A 7,178-nucleotide genomic window follows, 5' to 3' on the forward strand; every position below is an offset into this window, starting at 1 on the left:
GGCTCGTCTCGTCCCTCAGCGAGAGGGCTGGCTGGGGACGTGCGGGGCGGAGGGCGGTGTTGCTGGCTGGGCCGTGCTGAGAGGTGCCGTGCAGCCGCCGGTGTCTGCTGTTTCTCCCAGAGGTAAAGCGTGCGTGCTGGTCAAAGGCGAGGGTTGTTCTCAGCAAGGCCTTAATTTAGGTGCTCTAACGTGGCCCCTAAGAGTGCTCTAGACTCCCTCTACATTTGGCTATATGATGAGCTTAAGGACAAGCTTTCTAATGTGTAGGCAACTAAACTGAAGGAATGAGGATGCTCCCTCTTCTTTCCAGTTTTTGGGTTACTGGAGAGTAACGTCTGCTTGCTGGTGTTACTATCAACCTAAATTCTTACTGCAGCCTACATTTTAAACAAAGCAAACAGCAGGCTAGCTGTGGCTTGCAATTCCCTTGGACTGACGGTGCTGGTCGTGACAGCTACTTCACCAGCGTGGAAGAGGACATACCTTTTTTTCTAATCGGGCACTGCCTTTATCTTTCACAAGTGCATTAGTAGCTATGGCACTGTTTGCATAAATAATACTTAAATGTAGATTAGACATACTGCTGCAGCCCTGACAAAGAAGGAATAGGAAAATTTGTTTACGTTCCTGCAGCTGAAAATTTTCTTTCAAAATATAATCAACATCTCTATAGTTCATTTGTGTATTATTGTGTGCATAATACATCTCATTTAAGAAAGAATGCATAAAGGGCCTCTTAAATTTCAACTCTAAAATTAGCAGCTAAGGTTGAATGTCATCAGCATTGCTCATTCAATTAAAAAACTTGTTACTCACGCTTGCTTATGTGTTAATGTGTTCTTTATTATTCCCTGTTTAGAAGAGTATTGTGGGTAAAGTAAAGCAATTTGGAGACAAGTTACAAACAGCTATAGAAGCAAGCATACCACTGAGGTCACAGCATGATTTTTTCTCCTGTGTGATCAAGTGCTCTTTGCAGCTTGATCTTTGTGTAGGAAGAGGACGTCATAAATGATATACTACAATAATGGAATATTTTTATTTCTGCTAAAAGATTGGCACATGCTCTGAACAGCTTATTTTGCTATGAGACATGGGGAAGAGAGGAAAAAACAGGAGCTTTCAAGGTGGTAGAGACCAGGACAGTAGATTAAGGTGCAATTACAGCAACAATTACAATTACTTATTCTCTGTGGTATCTGCAGGTGCTTCTTGGTTCTGTGAGAAGATGGGAAAATGGAGGGTTGTGGGTTTTTGGGTTTTTTTTAATGTGTTAAGGCCAAGAGCAGAAATAAGCATATTAAATGTTTTCAAGGACAGTTTCAGTTCCAGGTCATCATCGTTAATGATCTGCCAATGCGCAACATGAGGAGTTGCTTCCAATTCGTATCCTCATGTAAGCAAGGCTAAAGAGCATTTGATGCTTTGTCCTCATATTCTGTAAGAAATTAGTTGAAATCAGTGAGAGTCCCAAAGTGAGTTCAGAGAGCAGGATTTGATACGGTAGCTTTAACGCTTCAACCAGTAAACCTTATTTATGTAGTACTGAACTGGAGATAGCGATGACTGATAGTGCTAGCTCGCTGATAGGAGCTGTGACTGCATCTTCATGGTCAAGTTTAATGAGGGGTCTCAGCAGTCTATGCATTCCTTCATTAAAAGTCTCTTTCCTTCCAGGTTGCGTAGATTCAAATTTATAAGTGACAATTTTGCTAGTTTACTATTTTTCCACTTTATCTCTTTTTATTTTACTGGTTATTAGCAAAAGCAAATTTGCAGAAGAAGAAGAAACTGATTACTTTCAAATTCTGATGTGGCTGAGTTAATGCTGATCCCGAATAAAGAGTAGTAAAAAAAAAAAAAAAATTGGACAGGAGAGTTCTTATCCATTAATCTGTCCTTACATAGTTTCAGAGTTTACAGCTCTGTCCTGAAATAAAGATTTACAGGGAAATGACTTGCGAAATTATGTTGAATTACGCTTTTTAATGTAATTACGGACATATTTCTACAGGGCATAGGAATATTCTGATTTTTTTTCTCAAGAATCCATTTGTGGATTCAGCTGACTTTTCTTCTTGATCAGTATTGAGCTCTATATACTATTTATAGACTAAGGGACTGAATTAGAGGCCCTAAATCTTAATTTGAAAGAAGACACGTGCCTATTTGTAATGAGCGTGGAGGTTCAGAACAGTCTCACCTACATAGAGGTGCCAACTCTTCTTACTGCCATGATATGAACTGGTTGTACAAGAGGCATTAATTTTCTGAGTTGCTTTGAAAAGGGATAACAAAGGGAACTAAACATTCGCTTAGTTTTAGAATAACATTCATCTTCCTGAGCCTTTGTAACCTGGAAGTGACACAGCTTTGGTATGTTGTGACAAGGCTTTGTCAACAAGAAGTGCACATTTGTGTCCTACCAGAGATTTGGCTGTTACACTCTTGGTAAGTACAAGTCCATTATTGACAGTGCAAGGTAAGCTCTTGGTTAAAATGCCAATGATAAAGGAAGCAGAAGTCTGCTTCCCATCCCCACCCCCCAAGACTTCTTTAGATCAACAGTTATTTAAATACCAGGAAATTGTGAATTGAAGATAATAACGTATTAATAATAGTTAAGGAGTCATGCTGTTTGTGTCCTTGCATAGCTCACGTCAGTACCTACATATTTGATTATTTTATCAATAATTTCCAAATGATTTAAGCCAGTATGTCTGAGGGCCCAAGAGAATTTGAGGGGTTTGATGTCTTTATTACAGAACTTTAGCTGACAACAGATCCTTCTGTCCTTCCCAGCTGTAAACTTACAGTCCTGCAGATCAGTAGCCCAGAGATCACGGTTTGGTCCGTACTGTGCGGTATTAGATATTAGATTTTTATGTTTTGTCAATTAATATTTTGATGTTTTGTAAAATATAAAAGATTTCTCCTAAGGTAGGTCAAGCCAGAGATCTTTTTGACCAATACCTTTAATTTTGGGTATTCGGGTAGCTGAATTCAGCACCAGGAACAGTTGAATCTGCATGTGAGCAACTGATGTAGGCTTTCACTTAGTAATCAATTTCTTTGGTTTCTCTCTTGTTTTTTTGTCTCTCGCAGGAAGATCAGTATCTGCTTAACTACTGATTTTAATAGCCATTACTGGTAATAAAAGAATGTCACCGTACTGTGATTTATATTAATACTCATGGTGCATTTTGCACATTAAAAACATGCAGCCACTGGCCTGTGGGGTACCTGATGCCTCCTGTGCTTTGCAGGCTGTAGAATTTGCTCTTCTGTCTTTTCTGGCATGACAGATGAGGCCCGTCGTCCTGGTCCTGAAGTGGGAAGGTAAAATCTTGGTTCTCTTGGGCTCAAGGCCTTTGTTCTCATATTCAGAAGTTCTGGAATATCGTTCTAGCACTGACAGGATCTTAAGACACAGCACCATAAAAAGAATAACTCTGGGAGATGGGTTGTTAACTGGAGTTTTAGGTTGGGTTCTTCTTTCTGTCTTCTGCAGCGTTCTGGAACATTTTTCCTATGTTTCTCCAGTTTATTAGTTCTCTATTGTTAAACGTCATTTGAAAACATATACCCCTTTGCCTGTGCTGCCTTTTTTTTTTTCCTCTCTTTGTTCTTTCTTCTAACTTCGCAGATGAGTTGCTTACTTATCTCTCAAGCATTTTTGGTATATAGTATGCTTTGTCAAAGACATAGTGCTGCTTCGTCAGCTAATGCATTCACAAAGCCAGGAGAACAAGATAATCTCCAGGCATGAGATTTAAGAGTACGGGCACATTTAACTCCAGTTATAATAGCAAAGACTTTTTCAAGTACAGATATATCAGGGTGAAGATTTTTCTGTGTGATTGAAGAACAGCAAAGACACCTTCATTTAAGACGAGGGAAACATTTGCCATCGTTGCAAATGCAGTCAGATGCAATAGATACCTCAGAATGTATTTTGAAGGGAAGAATGATAAAGGAAGTTATGAAGATAACAGGAAATTAAATAAAAGGCTGTATTGGTTAACCAAGGGGAAATGGGAAGTCAGGCCATGTCACTTGATGGGGCAACTGGTGTTCTGGGCAGAAAAATGAAGTTCATCTAATCTATCTGGACATCCTCAAAATATTTTTTTATATGAGAAATGATTAATAACAAGGAATAGGAGAGAACTTTGAGGTGAAAGGAGTTGGCTAAAGAGGAGGGGAAATGCATGTTTCATTTGGGGGAGCACATTGGCGTGTATATTGATAGATTAACCTATCAGGTATATGGAGTTTACTCAAAGAGTTTCTTAAATTCTTGTGAACTAATCTTACTTCATTAATAACTGTGATACAATATTAAATTTGCTGATGACACAGTTATTAATACATAGGGGAATTGTGATATCAGGCAGATTGAAAGGACCTCGAGGACCAGGATAATTGGATGAATTTACTCATACAAAGTGCAGCACCATTCAGCTAAGGCTAATAGTGAGAATTTATACTATGAAGATGGGAGTTAATTAGTTTTAGATCACTGTGGATGAGAATGACCTCATGTGTCAACTGATCACAAGATAACTGTGAGCTGCCAATGTAGTATATTTGGTAAACTAATTCCTGTACAGACAGTCATTCTTCACAGGAGGCATTACTTCCTGGAAATTTTTATTTGCAGTACTATATTCTGATCACCTTAATTCAAGAGAGGTGAAGTCAAACTGCAGCAGATGCTGAGAGGACTGCTAGGGTGATCAGGGGAATGAAGAGCCTGTTTTAGGAGTGAAGACTAAATGCTGAGCTTAGCTCGTTTAACCCAGGATTAGAGCAGGTATGACTGCAGTCTTTAAATACCAGGAAAGGAAAAATAATTTAAAGTAAAGGACAACACTGGCACAAGAAGAAACTCGGTAAACTGGCCAACAGTAATTTTAGGTAGGAAATCTGAAGTTTCTATGGCAACCAATGAGTAAAGAATACTTGAAGGCAAAAAGTTGTTAGTTTTAATAGAAAGTTTGACATGCCTATGACAGATAGTGTTCATGGTTGTCATAGCAAGGAACCGGACTCATCGGCTACCTCTGTGTTATGAATATAGCAGTGCCAGTCTTTGGCTCTGAGGCAGACCATCCTCCGTACTGGTAAACTCTCTCAACCTCCCGAGTTAGGGCGCTTGCATCCTTACTGCCTATGGGGAAGTGTCTGGGCTGGCGCTAACCCAGGGAACCACGTGGGAGAGTGCAGGCTGGCCTTGGGGACCGCACTGGCAATTCCACTGTGTGAAAGATTGAGCTCCGGTCCCTGTAGCGTGCCCAGTATTGTTTAATGTCTTACTGGTTCCAGAGATGTTTTTCCTTCCCTGTTCATTGTAAAGAGTTTAGAAAATTCCTAGTAGAATATGCTATAGACCTCCCTACTGAAATACTGATGGCACTGAGATTTTTGCCATTATTGTTCCTATTTCTGAAATGTAAATAAATTCTGCTTTATGTGGATATTTGAAAAAAAATAGTAAACCTGGGCAAAAAAAGTGTTCTTTTTTTACAATAGAAAATAACTCAATTAAACTTCATAAAGTAATTTGCTATTAGATCCTACTCTCAGGTCAAAAATCCCACAAAAAACTGGAAGATATGAGGAAAAATGGCACTTACTATTTGCTCTGTTGTTACTCTGTCTTTGTGCATGTGCTATTAACTACTCTTGGACAGAGGGTAGCAGATTAGACACTGTAGGAGGAGAAGATTACTATTTCTTACAGAAAGACATGAAGAATGCAGTGATTGCACTATTACAAATTTTGTATATTATGCAAAAACAAATGTAAGGATCTTTTCTGTGTTCTTGTAAAATAATCTTTTTGGTTTTGTAGATCTTACTGGAGGGTAGTAAGTTACAGGAGAGAATATGGGAGACCAGTTTACAGATGACGAAAGCACAGTGAGTACATTCCAGTGTTTTTTCTTTTATACCCCTTTTAATTATATAGCTGTTGCAACGAGATGACCAAAGTGGCAAAAGAACAATCAGAAATTTTCTGCAAATGACAATAGTAAAATGAAGCAACAGTTTCTTAGCAACAAACTGGAAAATATGCTAAATAATATTTTTTTTCTGCTGAGGTTTGTGTATGCTATGTTCCAAGCATTGTTCTGAAGTAGACTTTTGTGTGTGGTTCTTTTGATGATTAATGTTCTTACAGGTTTGCCTCAACATGGAGTTTTTCTGAAGAACTATTGTTCATGGAGACATTCTTACTTGGAGTACGAATGGAATAAAAAAAAAATCTTGTTTTGTAAGGCTAAGGCATTAGATGGAAAATTAAAGCTGCAACCTTTAAGGGTTTGGCGAACTGTGTTTTTTTTTTTTTTTAAAAAAAAAAAAAAAAGAGGCAAACCATTCCAGTCAGAGGTTGCTCATTTGGAAATGGTGAGCGACAGTTGATCCAGCTCTGGCCGTGTCTCAGTGGTGGTGAACAGACTGAAGAGAACTTCTGCACAGTTTAGGTGCTGAGTCCTGAGCAGAACTGTGATTACACAGCGCATAATCTACATAGTGTACATTATGAAAGCATATTCATTTTTTGTGGAATATTACATTAACAGAAAAAAGGGGAAAAGAAGAAGAAAATGTTTAACTTAATTTTGACCTTTATGGAAACTCTTCAGTAGTCTAAATTAAAAAAAAAAAAAAAAGAAAAAAAAGCCAAAAAACCCCCAAAAGAAAGCATTACTTTCAAGTTGACCCAAAATCTATTGCCTTCCCCCCCCAACATAATCCCATAATCCAGAAATATTCTGCTAAATTTTTAATCCTTTTTGGTTTGGCCATAGCATAAGAAATTCTGGCTTTTAATCTGGAGTGCACACATTTTGCCTGAACGCATTTCTTGGCATGTCCTTCTATATCCCCCAAACCAGTTCCTTCATATTCCAGCTGATTCAGGCATTGCAGTACATGCTGAGACTTCCTAAATTTTCAACTTCTCTGTGAATAATTTGATTTATAGGTTAATTCTTTGGGAACATGTAACGGGTAAAGTATGAATAAAATATGAACGCCGTAAGAAGAATGGGCGGGGAAGACGACCGGCCTGGCTGAACAGGGAGCTTTTGCTGGGACTCAGGAAGAAAAGGAAAGTTTACCGCTTGTGGAAGAAGGGGCAGGCAACTCAAGAAGAGTACAGGGATCTC

At 38.6% G+C, this 7,178-nt stretch overlaps 1 long non-coding RNA gene across 1 annotated transcript; it reads left to right on the forward strand.

Annotated features, from left to right (window-relative positions):
- Positions 1 to 3,112: 3,112 nt before the first annotated feature.
- LOC103900180 lies at positions 3,113 to 6,311 on the forward strand. Its single transcript, XR_657657.2, has 3 exons — positions 3,113 to 3,339; positions 5,858 to 5,925; positions 6,188 to 6,311. It is a non-coding gene; the product is annotated as an uncharacterized LOC103900180 (long non-coding RNA).
- The last annotated feature ends 867 nt before the right edge of the window (positions 6,312 to 7,178 follow it).

Source organism: Aptenodytes forsteri, unplaced genomic scaffold (assembly GCF_000699145.1).
Source record: "Aptenodytes forsteri isolate BGI_AS27 unplaced genomic scaffold, ASM69914v1 Scaffold193, whole genome shotgun sequence".
Taxonomy (NCBI): domain Eukaryota; kingdom Metazoa; phylum Chordata; class Aves; order Sphenisciformes; family Spheniscidae; genus Aptenodytes; species Aptenodytes forsteri.